General features: G+C 34.2%; 1 long non-coding RNA gene across 1 annotated transcript; it reads left to right on the forward strand.

The window, feature by feature from the left end:
* Positions 1-1,174: 1,174 nt before the first annotated feature.
* On the forward strand, positions 1,175-10,801 carry LOC121084174. Its single transcript, XR_005826620.1, has 4 exons — positions 1,175-1,636; positions 4,357-4,521; positions 6,245-6,298; positions 10,155-10,801. It is a non-coding gene; the product is annotated as an uncharacterized LOC121084174 (long non-coding RNA).
* The last annotated feature ends 10,939 nt before the right edge of the window (positions 10,802-21,740 follow it).

Raw genomic sequence — 21,740 nt, forward strand, 5'->3', positions numbered from 1 at the left:
TATTTAACAAGCTAGGACTGATTCTCATCAGTATATGTAAAGGGTTTGTGATCTCTTTTTAAATGATTTAGCCTACTAGTAATGGTCTGGTTTTCAGTCTAAGGTTTGAAATCTTTCAATTTCTACATAAGTAAGGACAATGTTAGTCAATGGAACAGTTTCATTGTGAAAAGGAAACAGTCATGTCTTCGGTGACAAAATCCTTTTGATTGATTTGGCCTAAACCACTGCAGTGAAGTTCTTTTAAATTTTAATGTAGAAAATTTGGTAAGTACCTTGTTAATTAAACAAGCAAAAGCTTTATTCTATAGAGTGTACAGGGAATATAATTGCTGCAAGTCACTTAACAATCTTTAAGATATTTATGTTATGTTATGTTATGGGTTTTTTTTGTTGTTGTTTTTGTTTTTTGGGTTTTTTTTTGCAATGAGCACAACTGTACAGCTTGAAAACTGAATTTATATACTCAGGAAACAGGATTTGTAGAAGTCATAAGAAATTTTATTTTAGACAGTTACCTTGACTTCAGCAGGCTCCTACAGATGAAAAAGAAGATAAAGTTTTATGCCTGTTTTTGCCTCAAGTGAGTCAACCTTTCTGAAAAAAATAGAGAAATCTGTAAGAAAATAAAAATTTGTTTTGTCTTTTGATAACAAAAGATGGAAAGCTAGAACTTGAAGACAAACTTATGATGAACCTTTCAGTAGGAGAAATACTCAGAGTTACTGTCATTAAAAGGGTCCCCTAAGAAAAGGTATGTGACTCAATGCTGAAAAGTCATTGTGATGAGCTTTAGTATATTTAAAATTATTTATCAAAGCTGTTGCTTCACAATAGACTAGCGTAAGACTGCATAGCCTTGTGACTTATTCTTAGGGACAAATTTTGTTTTGACATACTTGTATTATTATTATTCTATTGAAAATAAGTTACCCTAATTGCTTACACAACCAATAGCAGAATTTTACTTTTTTCCCCAAAATGCAAAAGTACGTAATGAGATTTTTTTGGCATATGGTTTTGAAATGCATTTTTAAAAAAATTAAATATCTCTTTCTCAAGATCATCTAAGAAAAGATCATTGATAATATCTTAATTATGGCACTGGTTCTTAGAGAAGTCCACAGTATTTTTTTCTTTTAAAGGAAAATCTTTCAAAACCAGTATTGAATGCTAATAATGCCTTGAAAATAACTTTCATCAATCTATCTATTCAAGAGAATTTAAAGGTGGTTTGGGGTTTTTTTCTGGTGTTGTTTTTAATACACTTGTTAGTTGGCTGAGATTGCAAGATTGTGTCCAGTATAGAGCAATAAAAACTTACAGAAAAATGAAATATCTTATTTTTAATGAAAGAATTAGCAAGTGGTTGGGAGTTTTATTTGCTCCAATGGTACTGGAATAGGCTTTCCTAAATGGGAAAAACCCAACCTTTTTTTAAGTGGTAACATGGGAATTGGTAATAGTTTTTATGGATATGCACTGACCAAGCTGAGATGGTACACTGTACTTTCCTGGTGTTTTTTGCAAGGAGTGTTTTGGGATCCAAAAATAAGGAGCTGTGGTTTATTCACTAAGAAACATATCTGGAAGTTCAGCAGGGACTCATAGTTTTGGTTTTACCCCTGCCATATTTGTAAGTACGCAGAAAAATGTTGTAATACTGTAGACAGTATATGTTATGTTTTGCCAGTTATAGCGAACATCAGTATTATATATAACATTTAAAAAACCTTATTCTTATCCCATTCCTTTCACATCATATTAATAGACTGCAATTTTGAGTAGATTTAACAATAAAACATATAATATCTTGCCAATGCAGAGCTCATTCCTTTTTATTAGGTGTATGCAGTATTGCATTTCTTATGAAAGCATGCTGATGAATTATAAAGCTTTTTTGTGCTTATACTTTCTCATGTGTGTATATTTTATTTTTTGGTTTTCACATTACAGAGTTACAAGTTTGGTAAGTTTTGGGGCTAAGAATCAGCAGAGAGTACAGTTGGGGAAAAAATTAATTTCAGGAAGGCAATTAAAAGAAGAACCTGTGTGTGAGGATGGTTAGGTTTGGCTGCCAAAAATTTAGAGAATCTCTAAGGTTAAGAATGAAAAGGAGCTAACAGTTACTGGAAAACAATATCGGACTTCCAAGTCTTCAGTGTTTTAGCCTATGATGATTCTTTCCAGCTACAGCTTGCTGCTTCTCCTATGGATGATAGCAGCTGGCTTGCAAGGAAGAGAAAGGGATTTTTTTGTCAGCCAGGTGCAGGCATTGTTTTTGTAGTGAATATTTGCCTTGCTCAGAGATTAAATACCAACCGAAAGACTGTGTGACACACTGGTCCATATACTATACATGTTCCACTATGGAGATATTACCAGTCAGATAATACTGCTTCCACTGCCATTACAATACAGCATCCATACCACTAACTTCTTAAATAGTATTACTCAGCCATACTGCAGATATGTAGGCTGTCAGGTTGCCTATAGCCACATCACTATCAAGCTACAGTCAAGTAACTGTTTCCTTATTATGAATAGTATTTTATTGTACACGTCAAATCTTTCAAAGTCCATTTCAGAATTAAGAAAACAATGCAGGAATATGGTTTAATTTTCAGGTATAAGACATATGATTCTTGGAAACAGAAAACAATATTACTAGCCTACGTAAGTAAAAGTGAAGTAAATCTGCACATATCTAGGAGTGTACAATGCCAGTTCTGAAAGAACAATTTAACTAAAATGAGACAAAACCTTTTTAAAATGATCTCCGGTCTTATTTTTAGTGATAAGACTATAGCAATTAAAATGAGGATATTCCTAAGGGTTTTAATTATATGCAGGATATTTTGTCCTAAAGGTTCAAATTGTCGAGAATCAGATAGAATAAATTGATGAGCAAATCTTATGACTGTCTTGGAATGGAGAGGGGAAAAAGTATGCATAATGACTAAATGATGGCATACTACTACAGCTTGAAATGCAGAAATTTAGTACTGCAAACTATGTCTGTTGTTGCATGGGTACAGTATAAGTTTTTGTGAATAGCCTAGGTCGTCCTTGTAGGGTCTTGTATCTTTTGGAATTACTGTTGTATGTCGTCTGATCTGCTGTTGTGTTAGTTTAAGCCAGAGGCATTTCAGGGATATATACTGTAGCTTTCTTACTATTACATTGAAAGGATTTCATGATTCTCTGAAATTATAGATGGCATTTGTACAGAATTCATTTGATAAAAGAAGGGTTGGTTTGAGAACCTTGTGGTAGTGGAAGTCCATAAACAGTTCTGGCTGCAGGATGTCATCTGGAAGGAAAAGTGGGAAGAGGGAGCTTTGATTGACTGGTGCCTTGGACCTCCTTGATCTCTCTCCATTTACCTGTGGGACAACCTGCCTTGGGTTTACAACTGCATTTTATGGAGGATTTAGGAAGGTATTTGAGGAAGGTTTGTTCTCTTTTCTGCTTTTCTGGTAATGAAGCAGAACAATTTGATGATTTTTTTGATAAATAGCTGAAAATGTAAAAACTCTATAGGCTGGATTCTTACAGGACAGCCCAAAACCACTGAATGTAAGCACATCCAAGAATGACAGTGGCAATCTCCTCTTTATTCCTTCCTTACAATAGGAAGGTCTATTGTACATCTGCTTTTTTTTTTCTCTTTTCTGGGTTTTGTTAAGATGATGACAAGCAAGCTTAAATATTGTATTTTCCAATATAAAGTATTCTACTTAAAAGATCTAAAAAGTTATTTTGAGCAAAATCAGCATTTGTCCCATGTGCCAAAAGAGAAAGAAATGTTTTACCTATCTTCAACTGTTCATTCCACTTTCCATGATGTTTTTAAACTGATTGTCATGGCTTTGGGCAAAGTTTCTTTGTGGAAAGCTAGGCCTTTTTCATAAACCAGTTCTTCCTTGTTTTATCAATACTTATTTGCTGTGGTAGGGGTGAGGGATATCACATCCTTTGACCTAGGACGTGACATGGGGCATCATATGTTCTTTGAGGTGGTTTAGAAGCGATTAAATTCGTAGGCATTTGAAAATAACTTTTGGATGCTCTCTGCAAGATGCGTCACAGAGATGTTGAACCTAGTGAGATAATTCAGATTCCTCTGTAGTAGTTAGCAATGAACCACAGTGAAGTCTGTATCCTTCTGTTAGACAGTTACTCAGCATACCCTTGCTGAGTAGTGAGATTCTGAAGTAAAACTAATTATTCCAGCTAATTAGTGCTAGGAAGACCTAACACAAACCTGCATGAAAATTTTGTGAGTGTGTCTGGGGTTGTACTTGTTTATTTAATTCTCCCAGGGTGTTGTCTGCTATGTTTTTTTTTTGAAAGGGTCGCAGCTGGATGTGGGTAGGAGGAGGCAGGCTGCCTCTTTGCCTTGTCCCAACTGCTGTCTAGTGACTCAGCCTGAAAACTGAGGAGAAGACACAAGTGGGGGCTGCTGAGCTGTTTTCAGGGAGACCAAATGCTCCAGGGACAGGGAAGGTCAATGACTTGGTAAGTAGCAACACCACAGCATAAATATAAACTAAGAGACTTGCAAAGAAGTACAGGGAGTAGAGCAATTTCATCATGGATGGAACTAAAAAGGAAGACATCTTGCCTGAGGTCACACCAAGTTCAACAATATAAATAATGCTATTTGACACATCAATGAAGAGAAACAGTTATACTTCTGACTTTGAGCTTCATTTGGAGGGACCTCAATATCAAAGTCCTGAATCAAACTTGTTTCCTGAAGTCCTGAGAGTAGCTCAAAACTGAGAGTTCTTTATGTCCATCATGAATAAAACCCTCTGAACGACCCTTTGGGTGAATTGAAAGCGGATTAATTTGAAGCTTTCTCATCTATCAATAATCTGTCTAATCTGTCTAATCTCTCTAATCTGACATTAAACCTGATCTGCAAATGGCAGATTTTTTTTGCATAAAGTAAAAGTTAAAGCAAGCATTTTTGATTCAGATACAAGTTTTCTCCTCAGTGAATGACACTGAATTTGAGGTTTAGTTTCAGTCTGTGTTAGGATAGTTGCAATAGCATAAATGAAATTTATTCTAGTTTAAGGAGGATTTTAGGTACTACATACTGGTCTGTACTCATCTGTTTTACAAGCAAGCAAAATTAAATTTCAGAAAAATGTGTGCATAACTTAGAAAAGAAAAAAAAATCCTATAAAGATTTCCAAGTTGTGTATATACAAATGGATTTAGATGACCTCAAGTAGTGTATTTGAAATTGACTGATTTTTAGCAACTTAGTACAAAAAATGGAACCCTGAAAATCATGACTTCTTATGTGATAGAACTGAGTACATTCACAAAAGCCATGCAAGCAAGGAGGTAAGGGTTATTTTTCAGTTATAATATGCAAATACAACGTTGGATGTAAAAGCTGTCAGCTAGTTAACTCTTTCAAAATGCTTTGCTAACAGCATAAATCTACAGAATAATAACAGGCAACTGTGCAATTTCTTTCTCAGATTATTGTGTAAAAAGATGCTTTCATGGTTCAGCATATGAATATGTCCTTAGAAAGTGCTACAAGCAATGTAATTTGATCAAATATTCATAATTCTTTTTTTCTGAGCAGCTGCCTATTTTAAGAACCCATGTTAATACATTCCACTGATTAGTGGCATCTAGTAAAAGATGCCTTTCAGGGTAGGCTCTTTTTATTTTTTCTTCTAGCCATATATTTATTTCATAAAATGAAGAAAAGCAGAGGTAAAGATTATAGACACAAATTTACATGAGTGGATGAAAGAGTACCTTTAACCTAAAGCCCATCTGGGAAAATGAGCTGCTTGACATCTGGTTAGTAGGGCTGATCATATAGTGCAGGCAAGGTAATATTTGTTCAAATGGAAATTACATTTGTCCCTTTAAATTTTGATTAATCAATGTGATCATAAGAATGTACTCTTGATCTCCAAATTCCTTGCTGAATAACTGTTCATACATAATGATGCAAATATTCAATGGCAGTATGGATTTGTACAGAGATTTTGCAAGAGCCAAGGGCTTTCTGGGTAAGAATAAATATAAGAAAAAGTAGCTCTCTGTAGTGAAGAGACAGTGATGGGAAAACTAAGGGGTTTTTTAACAACTCTGTAAGGTGTAGAATATATTAATAAATTGCAGATTATTCGAAGATTGATATGAAAGAATTGAAAAATATATTCCAAAGCAAAAATCCCAATTTATTCATTTATTTCCCTAGATCTCTGAATTTGTGTATATCCTGTGAAGATCTCTATTCTTAGAAGATATTACAGTAAGTTGTATTTGTGTAAAATAAAATATAGCAGTCAATTTTTCTTTGCTGATGTATTTAATGGGAAATACATGTTCATGTCCAGTTTCTTGCCAATTGTTATTCTGTTCTCCTTCTATTTGTGCTATTAATTAATTAATAATTCAGGAAAAAAACACCCTTAATTCTTCCTAAATACTTACTTCCTCCAAATAAAGTAGCATACATATTTCACTGATAAATATCATTATTTCTTTATTTCTACATTTATTATAGTTCTTAAAGTGTATCTTCTTTGACATAGTGCATACCTCGTCCATAAATTCCAGATAGTTTCTATATTTGATATGCATATGCCCCTACTACTTTCACATGAAAATATAAATATAAATATAGAAAAATGCAGCAGATGCTACCCTTTCCCTGCTATAGTTGTAGCAACAAAAGGGAATATTGTAACAGTGGTTTCAGTACTCAGCCTGTGTGTGGTTGTTTGCTCCTGGATATTACATGATCCTTTCTCCCTTACCTTCCTAATTTGATGTTAACACTCCAGCAATTCTTTTGCTCATTCTCATCCTACATGCAATGAAAACCAATCCTTTTGTTAGTTATCAACTCAGCAAGAAAAATTAATGATCTTTGGGCAGTTACAGCAGAACTGCCATGCATATTTCATTCAATAAAGACAGCCCAATTCCAAAATGTTGTGAAAACTCATACTCAAACCTCATGCCCATACTTCAGTTCTGCTAAGGCCAACACATTAATTATTTGTGTTCTCTAAATTATTTGTGTGACAGAAGGAAGCTATGTACTGTGGTCATAACAAGTGCTGCCTGATGCATCTTTAATATTACTGTCTCTCTTCAGAGTTCGCCATATCTTTCTGTTCATAGCTGGGCTTGTGTATACTCAGGTGAAAAGAAGCATGAAGATTTACAAGATGCATAAGCAAATCCAAGGCTTGAGCATTCAAGTATGCAAGATGCATGTAAACTTACAATAGGTTCAACTATTAGTACATCTGGAAGAAGCAGAGTGACTTCAGTGAGACTATTTTTACTCATTCTACCATTAGTGACAATTCCTTCTAACTGGAGCAGTCTGCAGATTTTGTTAAAAGCTTGTTACATTTCTCTGTGCTTTTAAGAATTTCCAGAAAAATAGATTTGGCAACATTCTCAATATTACTTTCCCAAACACCAATTTGTTGTTGCAAACTTACTTCAGTTTGATTTACTAGTGTAATTCATTTATCGGTTTTCTGTTCATGACATTTATAATTCACAGTTGTTGGCATTTACAGCAAGTTGGCAGATCTCATCACAATATTACATCAAAGTCAATTTGAATTAATTCATTAATTAAAAAGTCTATCGTAATTTGATTTCTTTTCAACAATTGCTGGTAATAGTGTCTGCTGCCAGCTAATCTTCTTTTTGTCATTGTTTTAAATAATCAAAACATTATGGCTAGCTGAGTAGAATTGCATTGCTTAGGGCTTACAGTTAAAAATATGAGCATTTGCAATTAGCTTTGATATGATGTTCAGATCGCATTTCCTTGATAAGGAAAAAAAAAAGGCATCAGGTAGGTTGTTACTCAATATGCAGGTGATAGCAATAGTTCTTTAGGTATTTAGGTTCTGCATTAGGATTTATATAATGTGATCTTTGATTATATATGTACAAATCAGGCATGCTGAAGGCTCAAGACTGTCATGTCCAGAACAAATCTCAAGAAAGCTAGAAAAAAATGCAGTTTTGATTTAGCAGAATAAAATATTCAAATCATAAAACCTATATGTCTTTGAATATTTTTAATGTTTAAAATTCTGATGAGCGTTACATTTTCCTTTGCCAATTAGTAGTTTCTTTGTTTCAGAAAAGCCTGTTCTTTTTCTTTCCTTCCCTTTAGGATGTAGTTTTCTCCAATCAGAGAGTTAGGATGTTTATTTATCCAAGGACAAAAATATATTCTCCAGACATACACAGAATTACAAGTTCTCTGGAATAATATACATGCAGGGCTGAATTCTGCTCATAATAAATTAGTGTAATTTAGGAATGACTTAATAAGAATAAATGATATTCAAATAGTAAGCAGCAGAATTTTTAGTAGCATTACCCTCTCCTCCACTGCCTATGAACCCCAAAACAAAGAAAAAGACATGAATAATTTTATTGGGAGAAGTTTCTTTTTATCGAAAAACATATTTTACACTGTAAAAACATTAACTTTTAGGTGTTCGTAGAATTACATGGTGCCTGCCAGTACTGTCTTAGGTGCAGACACCATTATCCACAATTTACTTTTTGTAAAGTCCTAGAAAACAAATTATTTTGTCTGAACTTGCTTTGACTATACAAACTGCCATCACTGTTAAAAAAAAAATAATAATATACCAGCAAGCCAAAATGTTATATATGGAAAATACTTCAAGTTTAGCTTTAAGATGAAGAAAATTAAACTCAAATTTTATTACCATCTATATACTAAAGAGTTTTTGCTTTATAAAACATTCATGCTGTACCAACTTTTTTCCTTTTCTTTACACAGAATTCAACATTACCAAACATAAACATTTTTGCAAGGTTCTTTCACTGTCTTCCTCTGGTCAAAATAGATCATGAGTTCCTCTTGGCAGAGTATACAGAGGTTTCAGTTATTCTACAGAAGAGCTCCTGCACACTCTGTATTGAAACATTCCCACATTTAACAATTGAAGACTCATTTTGCTTAATCAGACTCTTGAGGCAAATGGTCTGATTTCTTTTTCTACTAATCTACATTTTATGCTCTTCTTATCTCTATTTGTCCATACTGAATTCTGAAGCTATTCTGAAATGAATTCTAAAATTAACTTCAGTTCTAGGAATAGATTAATAATAATATAATTTAGCTTATATGCAAATTATAAGTTAAATGCAGGGCTTTGACTAATATTCCCAGATTTTGCTGCCTAAGTTATCTCACCTGCATTTAAAGTTGACTCCAAGTTTTGTCTCACACAGAGGGAAGGACAACTTGATTTCATGTTCAGGATCAAACTCTTTTTCACTTGATAAAATGATAATAAAATGAGAAAAACACAAAGAAAAAAAATCTTTATTGTAGTGTAACTGGCCCTGGTGAGCCATCCCTCTTTTACTGAGGCATGGAACAGAGTTACCAAAGGAGAGTCTTATCTTACAATATCTCACATACCTTACAATGACTGCCAGTTTTGAGTAATTTTCTGCATTTTGTTGCTGTCATGTAAAATTAGAATGACCTGAAGTTTAATTAAACCTTGTAAGCAGTACCTATCTGCCCAATACAGGATGAGTACTCACTGTTCTGAGAGAAAATTCGTAGATCTTTTATCTTTTCACATTACTGCAAATCTGGATTTTATAATGATTTTTTTCTCCAATCTCCGTGTCCCCCCCCCCATCTCCGTGTCCCCCCCTCCCCCCGATTGTTATATACATTAGAAAAGATATATATGTTTTTTATGCATATGTACATATGTCTCCCTGCCCCCCAAATCATCTACATATTTAATCTTGATGACATAATTCTCTTAGTATAAAATATCTAGTGTGATGTTGTGGAATGGCATGGCTTAGATCTGACAAATGCATCTATTTGCTACAAGAGAAACAAAGATGTGAAACAGTAGTAACAAATCTAAAGTTTCCATGCACAATTTCCTGTAACTAATTACTAAAAAATATTGTCTATCAACACTTTGTTTCCAGCAGATGACCTTCAACTTACCTCCAACAGCTCGAGCAGGTGCAGATATGTATTAATAAAAATACTATACCTTCACAAACATTATTCTTCCTTTTGAAATAATAAACCAAATGTAATGTTCCTTGGTTTACAGGGCTGACTAGGACAGCAATAGCTGCAGTAGATCGTCATGGATCAGACGCACCTTTTGCCACTGTGCTGACTTGATATGTGAAATCTTGGTATGATACTGAGAAATGTCCCATAAAGTAATTCAGGCTTATTGTTGGACAGAAGGCATTGAAATGGCTTGTGTTGCAATTGGGAGTTGCTGTATTAAGCTCTAATTTGTGGTTTATTCTAGAGGAAAATATTCAGTTAAGATAATTAATACATAATACTTTATTTTTTGTTTTCTTTTGTAGATTATCACAGATGTATATTATACTTCATTTCTGTTTACATATACATTTAGAGAGAGTAGCTGATATCTGATATCATTGTAAGTTTGGAGATCTTTGGATGCATTGTTTTAAACAAAAAATATAGGCCAATGTTGTTCTTTCCATACTGGCTGAATTTAGTTATTTCATTAGAAAACATTTTATATATGTAGATGCATAAACTTTCTATGTCAGATGAAATCCAGAGACTGGTTAAGTGGTTGGAAAAACCTTCAGTAGTGGACACTTGCCTATCTATCAGATAAGGGAAAGCTTTTCTTTCAGCTACTTCTGCTTGTTTGTATTAGATAAAGAGTTTACATTCTCACTGTCATCTAAATAAAAGACATCCATAAAATGCAGTTTATTTGACTCAACTTTGTCAGATATCTCATCATATTTATTTGCAGAAGTTAAGAGAGAATTTGCCCTTTGATAGTTTTAGCTTGCATCAATTGAGACTTTTAATTTAATTTTCAGTAACCCTCTTTGTATCAAAGATGAATGTATGCTGTTTACACTGTTTAAGATCAATTTTACATGAACTATACTCGGGTGATGCATATGATGGGAGCATGATGTTTCTTTTCTGGACTCATTTTTCATCTTGTTGTTCAAGTTAATGTTCTTCTATTTATTCTCCACCACCATTTTCTTGGTTCCAGTTTGTGTCCCATGACATTCAGCAATGAAAACTCAGATGCCAAAATTAACATAGAAAAGAAACTTATTAAGGACATTATTACACTGAATTTCAAAAAGGAAGTAAGATATGAAGAATGGTGAACAGAAATGTATTTTTCCTGCACTAACAATGGCAAGTGAGCAGGATAAACACAGCTTCTAAACCTCATCTGAACGTTTGAGAATGCAGGCTGTTACTGACTTCCCCCCCCCCCCTCCCCCCCCCCTCAAGTTTAAACTTTGCAAGTACAAAAACTGAAGTACACTTGCCTTGAGATTGTACCTTTTATCTGTTTCTTGGGAGACAGGGCAGAAAGCTCTGTGCCTCTTGTAGCAATGTCTGAGGGTGACAAAAATTGGAGCTGAAGGTACAAACAAGCTACCTTAAAAATCATAAACCATTTTCAGGTCCTTTCTGAGGATAGCCAGAGGGAAGACTGCTACAGAGACTTAATCTTAGTGCTTGTAATAGCCAAATGGCACATAAAGGAACATAAGATGGAAAATGGGGTAAATGCTACTAGTAAAACAGTGAAGACCACATATTCTGACTGTGCAGACCGCCATGGTGGATATTGTTTTTCCGGAGGGCACAGTTTGACTCAAGAGCAGGAGGACAACTCATGATTGTTCCCCCTTCCCTCACTCTTTGAAAACAAGGGATTAATTTTGGAGTTTTATATTCGGGCTTACTACAATTGCTACATTTTGGGATGCTAATGTGAGTTTTCATGTTAGATTTAGGGAGCTCAGTACCCATTTTGTTCACTCCAGGTATTTCAGGTCCTTGGAATCCCCTAGCTAACCACTTCTTTTAGTAGTGCTAGTCATTGCTTATCTGTTAAGACTGATTATACTCCTTAGTTCATGCTGGTAGTGTACTGTTATGTAGGGCCACCTTTATCACTTGTTTGTATTTGTTCTCTTAGGACTGTATTTCCTCTCCCATAACCAGTGTGATCATATGTTACCAGCTCAAAGATATAGCAGTTGCAGGGTATGATTATATTCTTCAACATACTCGTGATACTGTCAGTGTTTACCTTTTAAGTTCATTTTTTCTTTGTTTGGTTTTGTTTATAGCATGTAATTTTCTAAAACTAGCTTGGATTTTTGTTTATGACAGAAAGAAAACTTCTACTCAGCTCATTGTTGTCTCTAGTGTGTGATTTATAACTTTCTTTCCATAAGTATTCAACAGTTTTATCACAACACATTTCCCTAAGTCTCTCAAAGATAAGAATGAAGGAAAGTTTTGCGAAGTTTTGCTTTATTTATGTGAGATAAGAAAATCTTTTGGTATTTAAATGTTACTTACTGCACTGTTGCTTATTTTCAGTTTTAATCTATTGCTCCTTAGTAGTTTTTGCCTGCAGTGTTTTATGTATGCCTTCATGTGCACACAGCTCTGCAAAGATCCTAATGAGTTGAAGTATATGTCTAACCATAAATCTCTTGACATATTGGGGGTTGGGGAGAAGCCAATGAAAAACCTACTGTTTCAATTGACTTGTAGTCCGACTCTTTAATCTGTTTGCTTACATAATTGTACAGCTATGAAGAGGCTCAATTGTATCAAGTTTCCATGGAGATACTGACCTGATTGTCCTCTTGAGCAGTTCTAGGAAGCTTCAATATTATTCCTGAAAGATATCCAGTAGTTGCAACTCCTACTTCACAGTATCAAAATTTAAGTAATACACTGTCTAAATAAGGAAAGAGGAAATAAAGCTTTAATGATAGAAAAGATTAAAAAGTCCTAGTATGCAACTAGGATTGTATATGTGCAACCTGATACAAATCCAGAATATAAAAGGAAAATGAACGCTAATATAATTGTTTGAAGTTTTGAGATCTCCTCTAGCAAACTAACACATGTAGCTCAATCAAGCATTATCTGTAGAGCAATTATAATGTCAGAGTAATTAAAAGAAATCTTCAAATTAAGGCTTCTACTTCTTTCAACAGAAGAATTAAATCTTTCAACATTCATAAAGTGACAGTTATATTCACATACCTTTCAAGGGCATCTTTTATTTGGAGATATGAAAGGGTTATAAAATACAAAGATTTAAAATAAATTAAGAGATGCTACAACAATTGTTGAATCAGAAAAAAGAGAGAAACAGTTGAAGATAAGTACTATTGAACATAGAGCACTAAGAATTGTTGACTAAGGATGTGAGATTTTTTAAAGGAAAGATTGGTGAACTGAGGTCCCAGAAGTCAAGTGTGGAAAAGACAAGGAAAACTCTTTTTAAAAGAGGGTATGAATGAGATCTACACACTGTTTTAAACAGTATGGATGGTGAATGGATGTGAATTTGCTTTCTCCATTTTGTTCTCTGAGACTTCTCTTGAGGAAGACTAACACCTTCCCACCAGTAATAACGGCTATTTTCTTACAATCTGCGTGTTGATTTTCTGTCTTTTCCCTTCTCCTCTTTCTTTTTTCTTCAAGATTTATAGCCTTTGGAGTGACCATGTTGCTGAACAAGAAAAAGTAATGACTTTAATATCTGACAGTTTCATTTTAGGCAAATACAGCAGAATTTGAATAGGAGCAAACCAATGGTGTTATCTATAACAAAAAGCTTTTTTGAAATCTCTAATCCCCTTATGAAAGTTACTCTATTCTTGAATATTTAATTTTGGTATGCTTGTTAAGTCTATGATTATGGGAATATACCCATGAAAATTTCACTTCAGAATATTCTAGGGCTAAAACATATCTACTGTATTAAATAGCCTGCATCATCTTGAACTAATTATAGGACTACCTAATGGCCTCATTTTAGCTGAACTGGTTTCAAATCTGATTATAACTTTGACAGAAATTTAACCAGTTTGCAGAGGTTATAGAATATACTATCTGAAATGAAGTAGTATAATTAATCTTAAATTTTACATAGCTTACGCTTTCTATCAACTCTCCTTGTATCTCCATCCTACACAGTGTTCTGATCACCCGTCAGATAAAACCAACATTTTGTTTCATGAATTTGATCAAGAAGTTTGTATGGAATTCAGACCCACAGTGCTTAAGTCTATCTGACACAATATGTCCTTCCAGATGAGAAATCTACTTGTATCACAGGTGTATGTAATCCTGTCACTGATTTATGGGTGCAGCTTTCCCCAGAGCAGTTGATTTGTGCACTTAACTGCTTTATACATCAAATATGCATCTGACATACTGCATTTTAGAAGGGGTCCACAAGTCCTCCAAAAGGTTCTTGTGATTTTTTATTTTTGCAAGTTTGCAGTATTTTCATTGTTATGTGAGTAGTGCAATTTGGTCATTTTCTGTCTTTCAAAAAAAAAAAAAAAGAAAGAAAAAAGGAAAAAAAAACAGACTCCCCCCCCTCTTTCAAATTAGCAAGAAGACATTGAACAGTATATACAGTGATAGTGGAAGTGTGAAGATGAGTAGTTGCATCTGAGTTGAAGGATGCAGGCTTCACATTTTATTTTGAAGGCAGGCTAAGCTAGGACTGTTCTTAGTGCTGGGTTCCGATTTTTAAGCATAGTTCTCATGAAAACTCTGTTTCCCCCAGATGACGTTAAATGTTTGCCCTTATATTCTATTTCTCAATGGAGCAAAGAAATTGCAAGAGGAAGAGAAAGAATCTTTCAAATAGTTTAGATCCAAAGCATGTAGTGCTTTGAAAATCAACACAGCAACCTTGACCATCGGATCTTTGTGTGAGGGACTAGTGCAAACAGTTCCGTAGGGAACAAAAAGGGCTGGACAATGACTTCTGAACCAGATATACCATATATTCCTTTTTATAACATGATATTTGGATAACCTGCACAAAAATGGACTCAAACAAATGGGCAGAAAGCATGAGGGAAACTCAGAAACAGAAGCAATTTAATGAGGAAAAGGAGAAAACTGACTATTGGGCAAGATGGAGAGTTGGGATAAGATTCCTTTGTTTGCCTACATATGTGTAACACTGCTACTTGATCAGAGAATTAAAGCAGTAAAAGATAACATAAACTCACATTAAAAATAGCATACTGAAATTACAAGAAAACCTTTTTCTTCACTTTGTCAAACTTGTTTTCTGTGCAAAAGGAACTGAAACATTTTGATCATTGCTGCCGCATTTGTTAAGACAGGGTGTCACTATCAAATTTCAATTTAAAGTTGTTTTCCACTGCACTATTTGGAAAGTGTTATACTGAGATATGGTCACTTATGTGAACAGCTGTTGCAGGCTTACATGTGTGATAAAGTTCTTGGTTTTGTGCTAAGCAAGCAAATGCAAAAAATTTACCATTGCATCTGGCACCACATGTCACCCCTGGTGCCTCAAAAGTGAAACTACAAAGAATGTCTGTGGAAAGTTTATAAACTTTCCTCTTTTCACCAATAAATAGTCCTACCTCTAAGAAATAAAATAACTCGATAGAATAATATGAGGAAGCAAGTTGTAATTTCTTCTTTACAGTGCTGATTACTCACCAGTACTGCTAGTCTGTTACTTCTTGAAAGCACTAAATTTTTCTTAAAAATCATGAAGTTGTTTAGCATATCAGTGCTTTATGATTCTTATACATCAAAGTTGTTAATCTCTGTGAGTAGATTCTTATGTGTTCTATTAGCTGGACTTTAACAGATTTCATTAGAGATGAATTTTCATCTTCATCATTAGTAGTGTATCTGCAGCAAACACAGCAGAGAAAAAGCATTATAAATAAACCTCTGAATATTAGAGAAAAATGGCATTGGAAACCATAAACTTCCTTGAGTGCTTTTAAAATGCAAGTATTTTACACATATTATTGTTAATTCTTCATAGTCTATCATAAATCTGTTTCTAGAACATGAGTTAGATATTTGGTCACAAACTGTGATCAAATATAATACAGCACATCATGTACAGTTGAAAAAAACACAATAATGCAATAGTAGGTTAGTTAGACATTAATATTCATAAAGATGTATCTCCCTATTAAATTTTCATAAGGAAAAGAAGTTGACATTTTTTAAACTCTTAATTAATTTCATTAATGTCAATGCCCTTTTTTGATTATCTTTTCACAGCATTTTATTTCATTTATTAATATTTATTAGGGCAGGGTGGTGTTTCACATTAAGTGTTTATGTTAGAATATTTTGAAGAGATGTTAAGTATTTTTCCATAATAAATTTAGAAATTCAGACATTTTATTAAAATGTTTATTAAATCAAGTTTGAATTGTTAGCTTTTCCAATTGAATGGAAATGGAAAAAAATAATACCAACATCTTTAATTGTAATTTGAAGTGAGGTTCAACATTACAATTAAGTTCCCATCAGTAATTAGCATTGTGTTCTGAGCTGTTATGAATCAGATACTTTTGAATATTAAATCTAATTTCTGATATGTGGTGGATCATCACCTTTGCTTGCTTGCTTGTTTGTTGTATTGTGTTCATTGTTACAACTTTACCAATCTTGTCTTTTGATTTTTATAAATAATCCAATTATCTGTAGTGTATGAATGGGGTTGATGAATATGAAGGGCATGTAATTCAAGAAAGATGCATTTTTCTGAATCTTTGACATTTATAATTGACCCTCACTATGAATATTTTTTTAAATTTTTAAATATATGCATGCTTTTTGCTATAAATAGAACTTAATTGCACTTATTAATCAGATACTATACTAAATAAATTTAAAAATTTTAATTAGTACAACATTTACACATGTATATTTTTAAAAAGGCATGAGAACTTGTGCAATAGAAAACTCAAGAAAATGTAAGCAGTATCATACACAGAGAGTCAAGAGGTAGAAATCTTTTCAATAGGTATTTTGCTTGGTATTAACATGCATATTTCATTTACTTAGCTCATTCTTACAGCATCTGTCAAAACTTATACATTTGAAAGCATCCATCTAGAGAGAAGTATGTGACTATGTAATTGCCTGTCAGGCTGAGTAATTTGTGTAATGGCCAGGACTAAAAGATTCTTAATTAATTGTTTTGAAGATTAGCAGAATCTGTTATGTGTAACAAAATGCATGTTTGGGGCCAGACATCATCTCAACATCAATGTGAATTTCTAACATCTATAAAAAGTAGCATCAAAAAGTTCATACCTAAAATTCAAGTTCTGAAATGATATCTACCTTGATCAAATATCTCCAGATGAAGAGAACAAAAGATCGCCTGTCAGATTAAAAAAAAAAAAAAAAAAGAAAAAAAAAGACTGTGTTCTTTTCATGTTTGTCATTATCTGCATTGCTGATTCTTTTGGCTCTTGTTGCAGGAGAAGCATGAATTCTTGGTGGACCAGTTGTTTCTCATGCAGGATCCAGGATCAAGCCTTGCCTCAGAGCAGGTGTTGGGCCAGTTGCTGAGCCCTTTGCCCAGCTCAGTTGCAGGTATGTTAGACAAAACCGGTTGGTGCCACAGAGGGAAAGCAGGAGTTCCCTTCTTGGATGTTCTGGCAGGGTTGCTAGGTTAGGCTGTCTCTGCTGGCATACATTCTCGCAACTTTTATTCATTATCAAGAAGGAGGAAAAAAATCAAGGAAGATATTTTTTTTTTTCATGTCTAATCCTCTACTAAAATGAAGAAGCAGTGATGTACAAATATTTTTATGCTGTTAATAGATATCTTGTGATGTGTATTACTGAAAACTTGACTTAACATGCTACCAAAGCAAGAACTTTTAATATGCAGTTTAAAAGCAACACATTTGGCTAGGGATGTGCTGTTAATTTCAAAATGTTGATTGCAATATTTCTCAGATATATTCTGGGGTAAAAAGAGTATTATATTTCTTTGTGCTCGTAAGCTAATTCTGCAGTGTACAAGGCTGTTGTCCTAGGAACTGGATGATGCAATTACCATGTGTGGCAAGCTGACAACACTCAGGCATTTTACATTGGCATGCAATCTTGGCTGTATGAATTTCTTTTCAAAGTCTGCATCTAAGGATGTCTATTTCATTGTGGATTGAGGAGGAAAAGATTTGAGTTTAGCAGGAACTTCAGAAAAGGCGTGAAATGTTTTTTTAAACAGAAATAATTTTACATGCAAGTGTTTGTGGGGACAGGAGTTAGAATTAAGTAAAAGAGACGAGAGACGAATGGATTAGAGGTGTTGAAGACACCTTGGTTTATCAGCTGCAGGAAAGGAGGATTTAAGAACATAAGAACAATGACAGAAGCATGCTAGACAGAGAGAGAGAGAGAGAGAGAGAAGGATCAGGAATAAGGATCTGTCATTCAAGTTCTTCTCTGTATGTTCCTCCTCATGGGAACTAAGTAATGGAAGATTTTGTCCCACTGGGGGAAGGGAAAGATTGATGCTTGTGCTTCATACTGTATGAGAAAACGTAGATGTTCAGGCAGTATTCCCTCATTATGGGGTGCAAAGATCTGAACTCATAATCTCTTTTATGCTGGGATGTTTTGGTTGTATGAGCTTGTTTTTCTGGCCCTCATGTGATCCACCATTTAGGAAAACTTTTCTGTTTTAAGTTAATAATCATGCTAGAAGGCATTTCTGAATACTGATGTTAGCCTTGCATTATGTGGATTAAGTAGACAATTGCAGATTCCTTGCCCTTGCAACAAGCATTGCATAACAAGGATGAACACAAACCAAAAGGGCAAAATATATTGATTGTGTAATCATTAGTGGCCATAATAACTTCCTTATGTAAGGCAGTTCATGCATCCAATAGTGACATGAGAAGACGTTACTAAAATTAAATCTAAAGAAATTCTAGGTTCCGATATCTTTGCTGAGAAAAGAAGATCATATATCTAGAAAAATAACAGGTTCCTATAACAAAAGGAAGGAAATATAGACAGGAAAATTCAGACAGCAAATAGTAGTTAAAAAGGCCAGGTTGGATGCACAGGGTCAGATTGCAAGACAATGTGTGAAGACAGAGAGGAAGGACATAAAATCTTCAACAGGAGAGTAACACCAAGCAAAAAAATAAATATTTAAGGGAAAAGAAAGGGAATTCCAAAGAAGTTTTGCAAGGATAGTGTAAAGAATGAAGAATAAAAATGTACTCGTATTAGAAAATTATTGGAGTAATGAAAAAGCAGAAAAGCAAAATATGGGACAGACAATAAAACAGTACTCTTTTCAGTTACTAGACACAGGAAAACTGTATCAGCTGTTAACTGTTGTTGAATCTGCCTTAATATTTCCTCGGAATGCAAATAGGAAAAAAAAAATACCTACATACAGAAAGGAGTCATGTGAGGCTGAATCATGGAGTACCTTCGTCATTAGTATATGAAAAAAGAAGGTCAATGGTGCACACTGCATTAGGAACACAGTATTGAAGTAAGTCTTTGGAGCAGACAGAATATGCTAGTGAAAGACTAGAGGTGGTGAAGGAAGACAGAATGCTGCGGTCTTTTCACCTAGCTCCCCCCCTCCCTGGTTCTGTTGACCACTCTCTACTCTGTGGTTCAAAGACCTTTAATTTAACATGTTTCAAACCAAACCATACCAAACCTAAATGTCTCAGCTTAGTCTTACCATTTGCAGTTGACATGTATTCTCGTAGTGTGTGGAGGCAAACGCCTGCATCCAAAAAATATGGCTATCCCATATTCAGACCTTGAGTTTTGATCCACAGCTACATCACTGGTGTAGTAAATAATAATAAAAAAAGTGGAAACATATGTGGTATGTTATTTAAGAGCAATCTCTTTCAGATTATGTATCTGTAAGCAAAAACAACAGTATCAGTTGTATCCTTACTTTGAATACAGAACTTTAGTGCAAAGGTTTTGTGTCTTATTGGGGTATTCTGAGGATAAAGGTGTGAAACAAAATAGGTGTCTATTTCCAGATCTCTTTAGTCTTCCAATGCTTTATGGTGTAGTATTTTATCTTACTGTTAATTATTAATGAATGCAGCTTAGGTTTAGCAACAGGAAGTTTTTGAGAGCCTTCTCAACTTAAAAACACTGAAATAAGAAGTATCTTGCTATTTCTGTATTTCGCACAGTATTTTATTTCTGTATCTAGAAAAGTTTCCTCTCTGATAGTTATTGAAAGGTGATACATATATCAAAGACATTGTATTCACATGCTTGGTAGTTAATCAAAAGTGTTATGTAACAACATGACATACTACCACAATTTAGAATTCTTTAGCATATTCGTACTGCATAAACTGCTAATTTCTAAGCAAATAGCTGCATTCTGAATTATTTAGAACATTTGTTCTTTAGCTAGTTGACAGTTAATTGATGTTTTGAGAGACAGTCAGCTAAACAGTATGTGAATGGATTCAGACCTTACTTCTCATGGAGACAAGAGGCAGTTTACGAGCTACTTCCACCAAGGCAGCTACATTCCTCTCTTGCCAGAGACTGGAGGCTTGAGAAGTTGCTGCTTTAAGTGCAAAAACATTAACAACAGTCCACAAGACTTTGAACAAACCTATCATATCTATTAAATCCTGGGGAGCAAGAGTAGTTACTACCTTATAGCATGCTGAGAAACAGAAAACCAGTTTTTGAAGCGAGAAGCCAGCAAAAAAAAAAAAAAAAAGGATGCAGGAGACCTGGATGATTTTTTATTCTGAATGTTCTTCAGGATCATCAAAGAGCATGGAATGCTTGTTGTAAAACTTACGTACAGAAGTAAATTATGAATATGCACAGTACAATATAGAAGGTTACTTCAGCATTTACAAAAGCCTACAAGGTCCACCTATTTTGAATATGCAAATACATTTTCATGCAAAGGTTTCCAAATTACTTCAACAGCAACACCAAGACAGCACCATTTAAGATGTTTCAGCATTGCTGTCAAAATGGTAATCTGTTTAGAAAAAATCTTCAATCCAAGGAACAGTACAATCATTTTAAACTAAAATCATATTTGGTGAACTAAACTCAGTATCCTCTATTAGTCTATGGTTTAACATCAGGGGCTTAAGGAAGATCAGAACAAGGGTAAACATGTAGAGCTACTTACCCCAAATGTTCTCCTTTCTATTAGGAACTTGTAGTTCTTCCTTCAGGGATGGTATCTTGCTTGTGAGGAATTACTGAAGTATTCAGAGGGCAGCACACCTATTTATGAAATACCTTGTTTTACCCAGTCTTATCTAGCTCTCTTCAAAGCTCAGATGCATGTATATTAATGGCTTTGGACCAAATGATACAGCACACAAGAACAGCAACTTGCAGATTCTTAACTTTATTTGGGGCTGGTGAATTTTGTACTTCTAGCGTGGCTTGTTTTGTTTTGCTTTTTTTTTTTTTTTTTTTACTATTATTATTATTATTGTTATATTATTATTGTTATTATTATTATTATTATTTAATCTTTGAAAACGTTTTGGTAATTTGAAATACCTTGCCCAGCTTAGAACAGTGCCTTCCCTTTTACATAACTGTAATTGTTGTTTTCTGTATTTCAATACTGGTTTTTACCACAGTACTCATCTGACTGTTAGATTTTATTCTCTTGGGACTTTACACTGCCTGTTATCCTGTCACTCATTGTTACATGAATTGCATGGGATAGCAAGATTTATTGAACAAACACTGAAAAAGTAGAATCTGACTTATGTGGGACTTGTCAAAGAGAAAATATAGTGCTTAATGTTTGTAGGTGTGC

This window comes from Falco naumanni, chromosome 3, assembly GCF_017639655.2.
Source record: "Falco naumanni isolate bFalNau1 chromosome 3, bFalNau1.pat, whole genome shotgun sequence".
Taxonomy (NCBI): domain Eukaryota; kingdom Metazoa; phylum Chordata; class Aves; order Falconiformes; family Falconidae; genus Falco; species Falco naumanni.